Raw genomic sequence first — 14832 nt, 5'->3', positions numbered from 1 at the left:
AATCTCTTGAAAAAATTTCCAAATTCATATATTAACTCATCATTAATATTATCTTGTGGTAAAAAAATCATAATAATCTAATAAGTAGGTTAAAATATGTAATAAAATATTCTTTTAAGTTGTAATTTATTGGAAAACATTTTCAGGAAATAGGATTATAAATCATAAGTGTATTATAAGTGTGTTAGTTTAGTGATCATTACACATTGAGATTTTCATTGTTAATATGTTTACTTTTTATTTGTTTACAATTTTGTTTTCAGATAAAATTTGCACACAGAAATAAAAGACATAAATTTTAAGTCCGCAATTTGATGAGTTTTGACAAATACCTACACCCATGTTACCACATCTTTATAAAGATACAGAACATTTCCATAACCCAAGAAAGTGTCCCTCATTTATTTCCCTTCTTTACCAATTATCTCTGCTTCATCCAAACAACTCTTCAAATGTTTTTAATCATAGCTTTATTCTGCTTATTCTAGAACTTCATGTAAGTGGAATTATGCAGGGACAGCAAAATATTCATGATATTTATCCATGTTGTTCTTTGTATCAAGTAGTTTGTTCTTTTTGTTGATAAGTAATATTCCATTATATAATATTATAATTGTTATTTATTCTCTTGGACATTTGGAGCTGTCTAGTTTTTGATTGAGACTATGAGAATTCCTGTACAAGTCTTTTTGTAGACATATTTTCATTCTCTTGGTTAAATATCTAAGAGTGGAATTGCTGGGTCATAAGGTTGGTAAGTATTGATTTTTAAAGGAAATTAACAAATTGTTGGTTGAAGTTGCTATATCATTTATGCTCTCACCAGCAATCTGTGGGAGTTCTGATCACTCCATATACTAACCAGCGATTAGTGGTGACAGTATTTTTAATTGTAGTGATTTTAGTATGTAGTGGCATATTATTGTGGTTTTAATTTGTATTTTCCAGTGAATAAAGATCTTGAACATATTTTCATGTGCTTCTTGGCCATCATATATCTTCCTTTTTGAACATCTGTTCAGTGCTTTTGCCTATCTTTTAATTGGGTAATTTAACTTTTTATTATTGATTTGTATGAGTTCTCTATATCTTCTAAAGTCTATTGTCAGATATATGCATTTAAGAAAATTTTCTCCCCATCTGCTTCTTGCTTATTTATTTTCTTAATTCTATATGTTGATGCATAAAAGTTTTCAATTTTGCTAAAGTCTAATAAATCAATTTTTAAGTGTATCTTGTCTAAGAAATCTTTCCTTACCCCAGAATCACAAACATACCATCCTATGTTTTCCTCTACAAGCTTTATTGTTTTAGTTTTTACTTTATTATGTGATTTACTTTGAGTTAACTATTGTGTATGGTATAAAATAAAGATTGGCGTTCATTTTCTTAACAGGTTAGTATTCAGTCATCCCCGCATTATTTATTTTAAAAGGTGGGTTTTTCCCCCCGTTGAATGGTTTTGGTGCCATTTTTAAAAAAATTAGTTGACCATGTTAGTATGTATCTCTTTATGGACATGCTGTTTTATTGTGATGATCTATTTGTCTATCATGTCAATGCTACCCTGCATTGCTTGCTATGAATTTTGATGTCAAGCAATGAAAGTCCTCCAACTTCGTTCTTTTTCTAAGGTTGTTTTACTTATTATAGTTTCTTGCATTTTCCTATAAATATTAAAATCAGATTTCAAATTTCCATAAGAAGCCTGTTGGGATACGATTGGATTTTTAGATCACTGCAGTGGAAAGGGATTGAATCTTAACGATTTTTAATTTTTCAATCTATGATATTTCTCACAATCTTCTTAGTATTAATAAATGTACCACATGGTTTAAATTGTAAGAATCTTAAAACAGTCAAATTCCATTTGCCTTCATCCTTTTGATATGCCGACATATATTTGTATATTTATTTTAATTCAAATAATAAATTGTCTTTCAGAGAAATTATGAGTAGTAAAAATATACTCTTCTATGTTTATCTATATATTCATCATTTTAGATACTTTTTATTTCTTCATGTTAGACTGAATTTTCATTTTGTGCTATTTTCCTTAACTTGAATAACCTCTTTTCACATTTTCTTTCTTCCTTTTCTCTTTCCTCTGTCTCTTCCTCCCTCTGTTTTTTTTTTCTAATACACATCTGCTGTTGAATTCAGTTCTCATTTATCTGAATATATCTTTATTTACCCTCATTTTTTAAAGATATATTCACTAGATATAGAAGAATATAATTCATAAGCTAGATATAAGGTACCCAGTGGGATCGCCTGTATTCCAGATGTATTCCTTTTACCTCTGTTGTATAGTAGCAACCTAGTTTTCCCCTCTGTGGTCAGGATCCATTACCCCAGCCAGTTGGTAACCTCCTTTCTAACGTCTTGAGTCAGAGACATGAGGAACCCTAAGCAGCCAGGTGGCAGCTTCAACTTTTAGTTTAATGGAATTTTTGTTATGTCTCTAGATGGAAGTTTTTCCCTCTTTAGACCTAAGACCACTAGATTAGCAGAACTTCAGTTTGCCGAAATGGAAAGCAAAAATTTTGCTAGTAGATCACTAGGAGTAATAGTGAATGAAGCTATTCCCATCTCTACCCCTTGATTCCTGGACCTGTGACTACTGTCTGTGGATTAAAAAGTACCACATATCGTACTCTGATTTAGAGCATATACATTGTCATGGAGAATCTTACCCTCACCCTGGAAGGAATTGTCACCTAACTGGAACTATAACCAACTCTTCAGAAATCCATTTTACTCTTTTATCAAGCCAGCTGCATCGAGATAATGGGGAGTATGGGCCCATTGCCACACTTTGTTTGCTGCTGCTTAGTGAGAACAGTGTTGTGTGCAATCCCGTTGTAGTACAGGCATTCTGTAAGTCTTCATGGTTGTTTTCGCATAAGCACTGCATTCAGGGAAGGCAAATCTATATTCAGAGGAAGTGTTTATTCCAGTAAGAACAGTAAAGAGCAATTTTAGGAGGTAAAAGGATATACGGTTGTTATCCAAGAGTAGAGTTTCGGAGTTAAGGATTACAGAGAACTAAGAACAAGATACTTGTTGTGGTTATTGTTCAAAGGTGGATTTTATTAGAATAAATGAGTCAGGAAATTGTGAGGCTAGAGTGTTGTTATAGGTGACTCTTGCTTTTTCCTAGCATGTTGGCTAGAAATTTTTTTTTTTTTTAATGTAGGAAAGTAACCTTGGTTGGTCATGAAAGCACAGATGAAAAGCAAGTCATTCAGATCAGTGCTTCTCAAACTATCTGTAGTGAAGGACCAGTTTTGTTTTGTTTTGCTTTGTTTTTTACAAAATTTTTAAAGTTATTTCTTTTCTTTTTTCTTTTTAATTAATTTAACTTTATGATGACATTGGTTAACGAAATCCAGTAAGTTTCAGCTGTACACTTTGACAGTAAGGCATAGATATGTTTACACTGTGTGTTCACCTCCCATAGTTAGATTTCTTTCTGTCACCACGTATTTGACTCCCTTTCCCCCACCTATCTCCCCCCTCCTCCCACCCTGAAGGACCAGTTTTTAAAAAATAATTTTCCAGTGTATTAGGGACCACGAGTTTTATAACATATAAGAAAAATGAATTATCAAAAAATAAAATGAAAAAGTATATAAACATGCAAAATTCAGGCATACATTTTTTTTGTCATTGGACTCAACAGCCATAACATTGCTCTGTGAAATTTCTCTAAAGTGTTTAATTGCTTCCTCTGAATTTTAGTACTAGCTTCATCAACAGTGTCAGTTTTGGACCAGTACTAGTCCCTGGACCACACACTCTAAATGGGTATGAGAAACTTGAAAAGTGAAAGAGTTATGGACTGCAGGATTAGTGGATTGGAAATGACAGTTGGGAACCAGGAAAATGCAAGTCCTTAGTTCCTGCCTCCAAAGTAACAGCATGTGAAAGAAATAGTACATCCTCCTAGAGAGGATTCAGAGGTGTCACTGGAAACGAGGTTTTTTAGTGAGCTGAGGAAATCGGATTAAGCTAAGAATATATGGAAGTATTTTAACAATGAAAACGTACAAGGAAAGTAGGTAAGAGAAACAGCTAAGCAAGAAGAAAAATGAGTTTTAGTTGACTTTAGGGGAGTTGAATATAATGTAGACTCTCTTTCACTGAGATTGCTCTTGTTAATCACTGATAAATGGTTTGGATGATGTTCCTGACCTTGCATATGAACATCAGTAAAACAATGTCGAGAACATTTAAACAAACTTTTTTAAAGTGTAAATGACCGACTTCATTGAAAAACTAGGAAGTGTCTTGAGAACTGTCCCAAGTTTCCACAGCTTTTGTTACAGTAATCAACAAATTAGTCTATATGTATTTACTCCTTTTCTGTAGAGAACACTAGCTATCATATTTACATATTCAAAGATAATCAGAGTCTTATCTCTGAAAGAGAATGACTTTTGTATAATAGTCAACTTGTTAATACTTCGATTTGTCATACAGTTTTTTAGTTTTTCTCCTGTTGTAATCCTAGAAGCTGGAGTGGCTTCTGTTAGGCTTTAACAATGTTTGGGCAATACTCCTCATATAACAAGAAAATTAAGAATGAGCACTAAAGTAATTGACAACTCTATTGAGATTACAACATTTATAATAGCAAACAAACAAAGTTTGCAAACCAAGCGGAGGCATCTGTGATTCCAGGAATAGAATAACTGAAAAAGAGCTTAATAAACTGTTAAATGGTGGCTATCATCCAATGAGTACTAATATTATTTCCTGAACTCTGCTTTATGTTTTTTTACAATGGTCTAAGCATCTCTATCCTTTTGTGCAATAACTGCCAACTTAACATTTAGGTTATACTGTTGTTTGTTTATGGATTTTGAGAAAATCCATTGAAGTTTACTTAAGAACCAACTCATTACAATGGTATTATTTACTGAATTTTGTTTTCCTGACCATTAGCTAACTACAGAGTTCAGCATTGCAAGGTTATAACTATACAAAAAGGATCAAAATACCACATCCTAGTAGTGGCATTAGCCAGAGAAGTAAAGTCATCATCTTAGAAATAAATGCCTTTGCAGCACTGAAAGGATTATGCAAAATGAATAAGCAAGATCAGACCTCTTTCATGTAGTAATTTTATAATTATCCTTAATTATTTCAGTTATAAAATATTGTTATACATTTTTAGTTACTTTTTGGTTATTCATATCAAACTACAGAAAGGCAGCACTTTTCTGATAAATTCATATAAAAACAAAAATTCAAAACAGTTCTAGAATTTTTATTGAAATTCAAGAGGAAATGTCGTTAATGAATTATAACCTTTAATTAAACTATTAGAATTGTAATCTCAAATCTATTTAAGAGTTCAGGTGACCATCTTAAACATCTGGAAACTACTGACCAAGTATTGTTAAATTTTATATGAGCATAGTTCTAATTCAACTTTAATGTATGAAGTATGATTATGAATCTGTATAATTAATAATTATTAATATAATTAACAAGCCATAAATTAGATGTGAGATATAATAGCCTTGGTGTTTAGATTGCCATTTTTTTCCTTGTTAGATCTGAAAGCTACCCTAGCAGATTGAATTCCTGAGAAACTGGGTATGGTAAAAGGGATACTTCTTCCCAGTGCAGCAAATACTACTGAAATCAAGGGATTATGTGGCTTTATTTTTGGCCCTCTATTTTTTTGACAATGTATTTAGATTACTTCCTTGATCATCGTACCCTTCCCTTCTTTTACCCCCAAGAGCAAGGTACCATAATAAACAGCCAGTTAGAATACATAGGCAGAGAATTAGGATGCTAAAGAAGAGAGATCAGAAGGGTGTAGGTTGAACTGACAAGTGATATGTTGGTTTTGACTGGCTTTTGTGTTAGGGAAGCGTTAGTTGCATTTGAAGGAGCAGACATCGGGATATATAGAACTTTTAAATCTTTTTTAGTTCCTTATGTTATTACCAGCTCACATGTTAGGAATCATTTCTAAATGTGTTCTAGTTAAAATCTAGAAAGGGTGGTTTCATAACTCTAAACTTTGTTTTCAGTAACCACATTTCATAGGTTAACAGTCTCTAGTTATTAGAAGCTAAGTATATAAAGACCATCACTAATTTACTTTTAATTTACTCATAATTTAATAATTATCATTTACATATTACAAACCTTGGGGGAATTTCATTGCTAAGGAAGTGTTTAGAATTTGTGTACGTAATTTCATTTTCTGTTAACTCTTCTAGAAAATCACAAACTCTACAGGTACTAGGAAAAGGTATAGTAAAGGTTATAGGAAATTGGAAGGGAAAAGTTTCCAATGAGTGTTCGGTTAGAAAAAAATGAAAACTTATCCCGCCAGATTCTACTGCAGGAACCTTTCCTGAATAGGAAAATACTTTTGGTCCCTTGAAAAACAATAGAGGCTTCTTGCCATGGCAGAGTAATTATTACCAATCTTACCATAACTTAAAAAACTATAAAATGGGAAAACATTAATTACAGGGTGCACAAGACTGCACAGGGATGAGCAGGATGGTTCCCCTGGCATTATGCCTAGAGGCACTCTTACTGACTCAGGAAAGTAGAATCCAGCAGAGCAGTGGTTTTGCTGTGGTAAAGAAGAAGAAATTTAAGTCTGGGGATTCGAAGAAGCTGAAATTTGCTAGAGATGCTATTAAATGAGAGGAAACTACTTATCCTTTGAAGGGAAACACCAGTTAGCTCTGTGCTAATTCACCTTCAGCCTTACCCGAGTCATGCTATTCATGCGCCTGGTTTACATGCATGTGATTTAGAAGCACTGCCACAGTGCTAAGAGTTAAATGAGAAGTTGGCATTCTGGTCCACCCAGAGTGGAGAGACCTTGCTGAGCACTTTGGGCATTCACTTGATTCTGCCTTATGGTAAGGACTGAGCCCAAATGCAGTGCTGTTTAATAGAACATTCTGCAGTAACAGAGATGTTTTCTGTATTGTTCAGTTTAGTAGCCACGCACTGTGGCGTCTGAAACTAAAACGACTGACAACAGCAAATATCAATGAGGACATACCACAACCAGAACTCTGCTCTGTTGTTAATGGGAGTGTAAAATGGTACAACCAGTTTTTAAAAACTGTTTCATAGTTTCATATACAGTGAAACAATATCTACTCTGCGACCTAGGAATTTCATTTCTAGGTATTTACCCAAGGAAAACAAAAACATCTACGTACTATAAGACTTTTAGAGAAATGTTTATAGGAGATCATTCATAATATCCAAGTACTGAAAACAACTCAAATGTCACTTCATTAACAGAAAAACAGACATTATGGTATATTCATATAAAATAGAACATTATTTTGCATGAAAAGAATGAACTACTCATGCGCACAGAAACATAGATGAATCTCTAATGCATGTGTTGATTTAAAGAAGTCAGACAAAAAATTAAAGACTTAAAGGCTCTATTACTTTTTATGAAGTTAAAGAACGGGCAAAGAAATCTATGGCATTACAAAGCAGAAAAAAAGAGTAGCCTATGGGTATAGGTGCAAATTGACTGGAAGAGGGAACACCAAGACCTTTCTGTTGTGACAGGAATATTCTATATATGATCAGGGTGGTTACCCAGATAAATTTGTCAAAAATCAGTCAGTTCAATCAGAATCTGCATTTCATTCTATATAATTTTTACCTAAAATAAAACCCCTACGAAGCAATGTCTTGGCTTATGAGGTATGGTTAAAAAAAAAAAAAAAAAAGTTCCTCATTTACTTTAGTATACTGTTTTCCTCTACTTCCAACTCTTCCCTTTGGTTTTTGATCCTGTTTTTCCTATCTGGAATCTTGGTAAGATTTTCTTATTGTCTCACTTGCATTATCATGTTGCTGCTGTATCCCAAGCCTTTAGATGTTTAGAATTATACTTCTTTTTCAGGAGTCCATTAAAAAGCATATTATAAAACAGTCATCGTTTACATTTATATTTTTAATTTTAGGAAACAACACTTTCCATATTTCTATATTTTAGAAATTCCTTATTTTTTCTCATAATTTTTTCAGGTCTTATATTCTTATGCTATATTTGTGTTTATAATATATGATTGCCTAAATATTAAGTGCATATGCCTTTAATTTTAGAAGGAAATTAATGTGGGAACATGAGAGTAAAGTCAACTGGCACATAAACAAAATTCACACCCTAAACAAAATTCACATTGTTTATTTACTAAAAATACATTAGATAGCTTCAGTGAATAAGATCCTGGATTGGCCCTGGGTTGGTAAGTGGATGTGAGGGAGAATGCCAAGTAGATGGTTGCCGTGAGAACATATAGGAAGAAGGGTAGTGAATTGGTAGAAGCAAGGAGGGCATGGTATTCCTCAGGCGGGCCTCTCAGTGAGAAGGTAGGGTCTGATGCTGTGTAGATAAATGAAACGTGTAAAAATTTGCACACAGGGAAGAAAGTTGTAAGGAATATTCATATTTTGGGAACTGTGAATAATTTAGCATGTCTGAACTAGACCAAAGTGTGCAATTGAGGAGGAAAGAGAAAATATGTAATGAGTCTGACCAGTTCATGAAATGTCACTATCATTCTCCAAAACTTATTTTTAATTTTGTAATCAGTAAAAGAGCCAATAAAGGAAATCAAGATAAGGTAGGTAGGACTTAGAGTGATCAATCAGAACTGTATTTTAGACATAGCTCTCTGGGATATTTATTAGTTCTGAGATGCAACCTCAAAACATATGCACACATACATACACATACATTCTTTTTTAAACTGCTTTTGGCAGCAAGAAGAGCAGCTACTGAAGTAACATCCTTGAACACGTTTATGTCCTTCCACGATGCCAGGTTTATTGAGTGGAACCTTCTCAGGTAAACCAGTCAGGTACCCAGGCAGGTTAACACAATACACAGAGGGGGAAGTACAGAGTCTTACATGAGGGAGCGACTGGTGAAAGTCCTTAGCATCTCCAAAGCAAGTTTTGTTGACTGGGAGTGTGGAGAGCTGTGCGTTGTTCCCAAGGCAGTAGCTAGGACAGGTTGGAAGGTCAGAGTCTTCAGCTCTAGTGCTTCAGTCATTAATGCTATCAGGTTAGGCTGGAGTAGTCTGTCTAAAGTCTTTAGCTTCTAAGGACCTTACAAAATGGGATCCTTATGCTTATCTGCTCCTACAGTTAGAGGCTGATATTTCTTTGGTCTGGAGCCTTCTGATCACACCCTAAGGACATTCCCATTATGTGTCAGTTGACTTTACTCTCATGCTCCCATGGGATCCATTTTGTAAAATCCAAAAAGTCCTCAATTCTTTTTTTTTCCCCCTCTTTAATCACCGCCCTCACCTGTCCCCCGTCCTCTGACCTATGGATGTTCCAGTTTCCCTTTTAAGAACTGGATCTCTGAAGGAGAGGCGCCTCCCCCCACAGGCTCGGGGCATGCACTAGGTGCCTGGTGCACCCACCAGGTGCCTGGTGCACCCAGTGGGCCTGGTGCACCCAGGGTATGTCCGTGGCTCCACCTAGGGCACGAACCCAGGACCTTGTAAGTGTAAAGCAGACGTGCTAACCACTACACTATAGTGCCACCCCAAAAGTCCTCAATTCTTCATGCTCTATACAATTTTCCTGGTGATTTTGTTGTAGCCAACTTTGGGAACTACTAGAATAGAGAATAGTTTGGAAGGGCTTGAGCCTGAGGGCATTTCCCTGTCAGTTAATGAGAAACTTAGAGGCTGAATAAAAGGTATGACAGTGGGGATAGAGAATAAAGCTTATGAAGGAATAGGACTTGGTCTGATTTTAGGATAAAGATGGGCAAGAGTTTAGGGCGATTTTCAAATTTAGCAGGGATGATTGAGTAATTGCCCTTTATAAGCAGAGAATATAGTAAAGCAGTAAATACATACTTAATACAGCCTACGTTTTAGGTGCCTTGCTGACTGTTTAAAAGTGAACAGACACACTTGGCTCTACCTTCTTGTAGTTTACAGTTTATACATGGGAGAAATGGATATATTTGGCATTTTCATATGAAAACCTGATGACTTCAAAATTTTACAGTGTGATTTTTGTATAAACATTCATAAGTTAATATGTATATAAATGTATCTATGTATGCATACACATATGTAGCTTTTATAAGACCTTCATTTAAAAGAAAACACTTCCAATGGTAATTTTAAAAATAGCTATTTTTTTGTTTTATTTTCCTAAAAAGAATAAAATGATTATAAAATACTGTATTTGTTATTAAACCCCTAGTTATTTACTTTCAGATGGTGTTTTTAAAATGTTTCTATGTAATTAGAATACATGCGTACAAATATATAGGAACATGTCATTGCCTGGCATGTTGCCTCATGGGTGCTAGTATATTGCCTAGTGGATGGACTCTCAGTGGATATTTACTGAATAATTTATGTTTTATACACACACACACATACACCCCACAGCTGCATCATATGTGGTTTCAGAGACTTATTCATATAATTATTGTTTTTCTTTTTAAATCTTCGTAATTATATAAATTTCACTTAAACCAAGTTGTTGATATTTTGCCAACGCTTTGAAAAAACAAGTTACCTTTTGTTCCAAGTTATTGTAATGTGAGAAAAGCATTCCACTTACTATTTTTAAATCTAAAATGGAGTGATTTAAAAAAAATTTTTCTAAATAAAGAGAAATAAAAACTAATTTACATAATCCTAAGAGCTTCCAAACATCTGCAGTTCAAAGTACATGAGTCACATTGACACTGAAATTTAGTTTCTATTTTGACTGGAAGATTCTGATATTATTTTTGTCTGCAAAGGAAAGAGTTGCATAGATCCCAAGTCAGAAGATGTGTGATTGTAATACTATCAAAATGATTTGTGACTGAAAGCAGATTGTAGAGAAGAAACAACAGCTGTTAAAAACTTAGACAATATTAGAGAACTTTTTGTTAAAAACTTAAGGCATGTTATCTTTCAGAAAGAAAACATAAAGTGAAACAGAATCATAATGTATTGTCTGCTTGATATAATGCTTAAGAACTCACAATGAGTAAAAGGAAATTCGTGGTGAAAACAGATTTTGTAGTAAATATAGGCCAAATATATTTTATAAAAGTTTGCCATCGATTTTTATGTTTCGTATGTTAGTTTGTTCATTCACACTAGATTTAGTTTTGTTCATTTACAGAGGAAAATTTAATCCTTTTTGCCAGTGAGTTCACAGAGCATAGAACCATGAAGCTGTGATACTTTCCCCTTGCTACAACTATCCATCTTTTTATATTTCCCCCCCTCATTTACTCCTTCTCATATTATTTTTAAGGAAATCCTAGATAAAATATCCTTTTTCTATGTAACTTTTGTATATTTCTAAAAGATAGGGACTATTGTTTAAACATAACCACAATACCATTATGACCCCAAAATATGAACAATAATTCTTTAATATTGTGAAACATCTAATTGGTTTTCAAAATCAGATGATCTCATAAATATCATAACTTTTCTTCTTTATTTTAAATCTGTATCTAAATAAGAATCACTCGTTACAAATGATCGAATTGACTCAACACTATTGATTCCCTTCCTCTTTTTCTTTTGGAATTTATTTTTTAAACAAACTGAGTCAGTTTTCTTTTAGAGTTACCCAGTTTATTCATTGCATCTCTGTAATGTCATTTAATATGTTCCTGACTTCTGTCTCCTCTAAGTATGGCAATTTAATCTAGAGGCTTGATCAGATTTAGATTATTGTTTATTAACAAGACCACACATGATTTTGTGTTTCTTCATCTGGAAACACATCTGGAACTATGTTATTAGCAGACTTTAGTGTTTAGATCTCTTGTATGTTAATGATTTCAAAATCATGATAGTCTAACATTCCCTTTTCCTTTATTAGCTTAACAACTTCTAGAGTCATCTATCTATCATTTAATTACTTGATGGTGAAGTCTATATAAGAAAGGCTGGATAAATTCTTGGCTAACTCTATTCCTGAACAATGACAATTAGTTTTTAAAACTTTTTATTGTCATTATAAACTCAGTAATTTAAACACGTTCTGTATATCTCATATTATAGTTACTGGCCTTATTGATGTTCATATTCTTATCTTTAGCTAATGGGGAGCTTTACAAGTTGGCTTCTGAGTCCTTGATAGTTCTTCAGTTCTGTTATTTAATACTTCTGCCAAGAACAAATGTTCTTGGATCATATTATACATTTCTCGTCTCACAACTGGAGTCAGCTGAATATCCATAATGTCCTTTATTTTTAGTCAGAAATGATACTTGGTACCCACAATCTAGATGCTAAAGGTATTTATTTCTACTGGGTTTCTTATTGTTCCTAGCCTTTTTCAATGGGCAGAATCAGGAAATACACATACATATACACACACACTCATTTTTTTTTAAGATAAAACTCTTTGTATCTTCATACTGATACTTCCAATTAAAATTCTGAATTAAAGAGATTTTACTTAACTTTTTAATCTTTCATCTGTTATCTTTTGTGTCTTGTGAGAATCCTAGTTCTCAAGGACACGGTGACAATATACAGATAGCACTTATGTTCAGTTTGAGTATCAAAATTTTTTGAAGTATGAAAGATAAAACTCCTAGGTCAGATTTATGTATTAGAACTCTTTAAGAACATAAATATTTGGCAGAATATGAACAGGGAAGATACTGTGTTATTTGTGTCAGTTTGAAATGAAACTGTCTAAAACCATATAGTACTTGATTTAGGGACATTTCTCTAACATTTCACTTTTTTTTTTTTTAATTCATTAAAGTAGGAGAGATCATTAAACACCTGAAAGTGTAGCCCTTTGGAACACTTGTCACTTTGAGTGGTCCCTGGGCCTTATTTTCTATCCCTCCTAGACTACATGACCATGGTATGTAGAACACTATAAACCTATATTACAAGAGCTCAGGTATGTAATGTGGATAAATGCCCTCAGTGCAAAATTAGCTTTATTGTTCTTAAGCTCTGCTTATCTCTTCGATTACAGTATTTCATTTAAAAATTTGCCAGGGAGTGCCCTCTCCACATCTTTTCAGAAATAATGAAAGAACATCAAATGAAGAAATAGGCTTGAATAAATCTAAAGAAATCTTAAATGTAGTTAAATATAAATCCAAAATCGTATTTGACGAGCATTTATATATGATTTTATTCAATTCAAAATTATCCTTGGCTCACCACACTTTGATTCCTAGATCAATGTTAAATTTAACCCTTATGAAGTAATGAAAATAAACATTTATTTCTCGGACTAGAGTGAGTGAATTCTTTTTTGTGCATCTTGTAGATGGAAAAGATGTCTCTATCCTCGAGTCATTTCTAATTTACTGGGAATACAAAAAATAGATGATCAGATAACTCGTGACCATGCTTTACCACTTTCACCAGAAGTTTCCCATGATGTTTCTACCTTCATTCCTTTTCTGCTGTATTCTTCCTCTTTCTCCTCTTTCAGCTTATAAAATCATATACCTAAAATAAGCTCAACTTGGATATAATCTTCTCTGTGAAACATTCTTTTACTCCCGTAGCCAAAATTATCTACCTCACCTTTGTAACATCATAGTTTATATTTAGTCATTCCATTTCAATACTTAATGCATGATAATTTTGTACTAAAATTAATTGAAAATGTAGAGGATAATTCTAGTAGAGAGTATTTCTACTAGGTAATGATGCTTACTGCTGTATCTTATTCATTTTCGTGCCTCATGATTTGTGTCTTCATTAAACACATATTTTCATTGCATTGTGACTAAATACTTTAATTGTTACAAGCTAAAAAGGGACACATACAGAGTTTAATGTAAAATTATATGTCCCCTCCAAGTAAAAGGTACCATGTCAAATGATATCATGTCACAAAGATTTCACTCATGTAATTTTTAAAAACAAGATAGGTGAATTAAATTGTCACAGACATGGCATTTGAAATCACCTGCCACTATATATTATATTTGCAGAACCTAGTTTCAGTAAGACTTTATCTACTTAGTTAATATTAATTTTAAAAGTTCTGATTTTGTGATTATTATTTTATTTAATTTATAAATGTGTTTTGGTTTTATAATTGTATTATATATGCTGAGGCATATATACCCAATTTTGCATCTGTATATAAACATCATTATAAATTTAAGTCACTATCAAGAGTCTGATTTTTTTTTTTGTAAAGGATTTGTATATTACTCAAGGTTGAGAAATAATAATACAGATTGCAGAATATTATAGAGGTCAGAGGCAGAAGGAATTGATGTTAGAGTAATAAGAAATGCCAATTTGGATTATGGGTGCATCTTGATTATAGCATAATAATGATTTTTAATTCATTATCACAACTAGCCATGTGTCAAATCTAGGAGTAACTTTCACTAGATATTGAATCAATATTTGTACTTACCGATTGTTGGGTAGATATCCTAATTTAAAAATAGATAAATTAAGGAGTAATTTTTATCTTTTTCCTGAAAGATGGGTTTAGTACTTTATTCCTTTAGCCAATCTTCCATGTATGTTCAAACTGATATGCAGCATATCAGTTTATATCCTGTACAATTATTGAGTAGAACGTTTGATATATTTTTATTAAGATGTTTTATGCAAATGGAATATTTCAATGATTTTTTTAACGTAGATACTTCCATTAGCCCATTTATGGTTTTACTTATAATTTCTCTTTTATTCATATTCTCATATATTCCCAGTAGGTCAGAATGTCATTTCACATGTTGGTTATCACTTGTTTTACTTAAAAATAAGGTTTAGTAAAAATAGAAATTAAAAAGACTTGTTTCCTTAGTTGTTTCCAAGT

The 14832-nt window shown here is 32.9% G+C and overlaps 1 protein-coding gene across 11 annotated transcripts in view; it reads left to right on the top strand.

Moving 5' to 3' along the window:
- Positions 1 to 14832, top strand: part of MIPOL1 (mirror-image polydactyly 1) — a 260822-nt gene that overhangs the window by 89868 nt on the left and 156122 nt on the right. The window lies entirely within an intron of this gene.

The sequence above is a fragment of the Pteropus alecto genome, unplaced genomic scaffold (genome assembly GCF_000325575.1).
Source record: "Pteropus alecto unplaced genomic scaffold, ASM32557v1 scaffold104, whole genome shotgun sequence".
NCBI lineage: Eukaryota > Metazoa > Chordata > Mammalia > Chiroptera > Pteropodidae > Pteropus > Pteropus alecto.
This window is presented reverse-complemented; position numbering and strand designations above follow the sequence as displayed.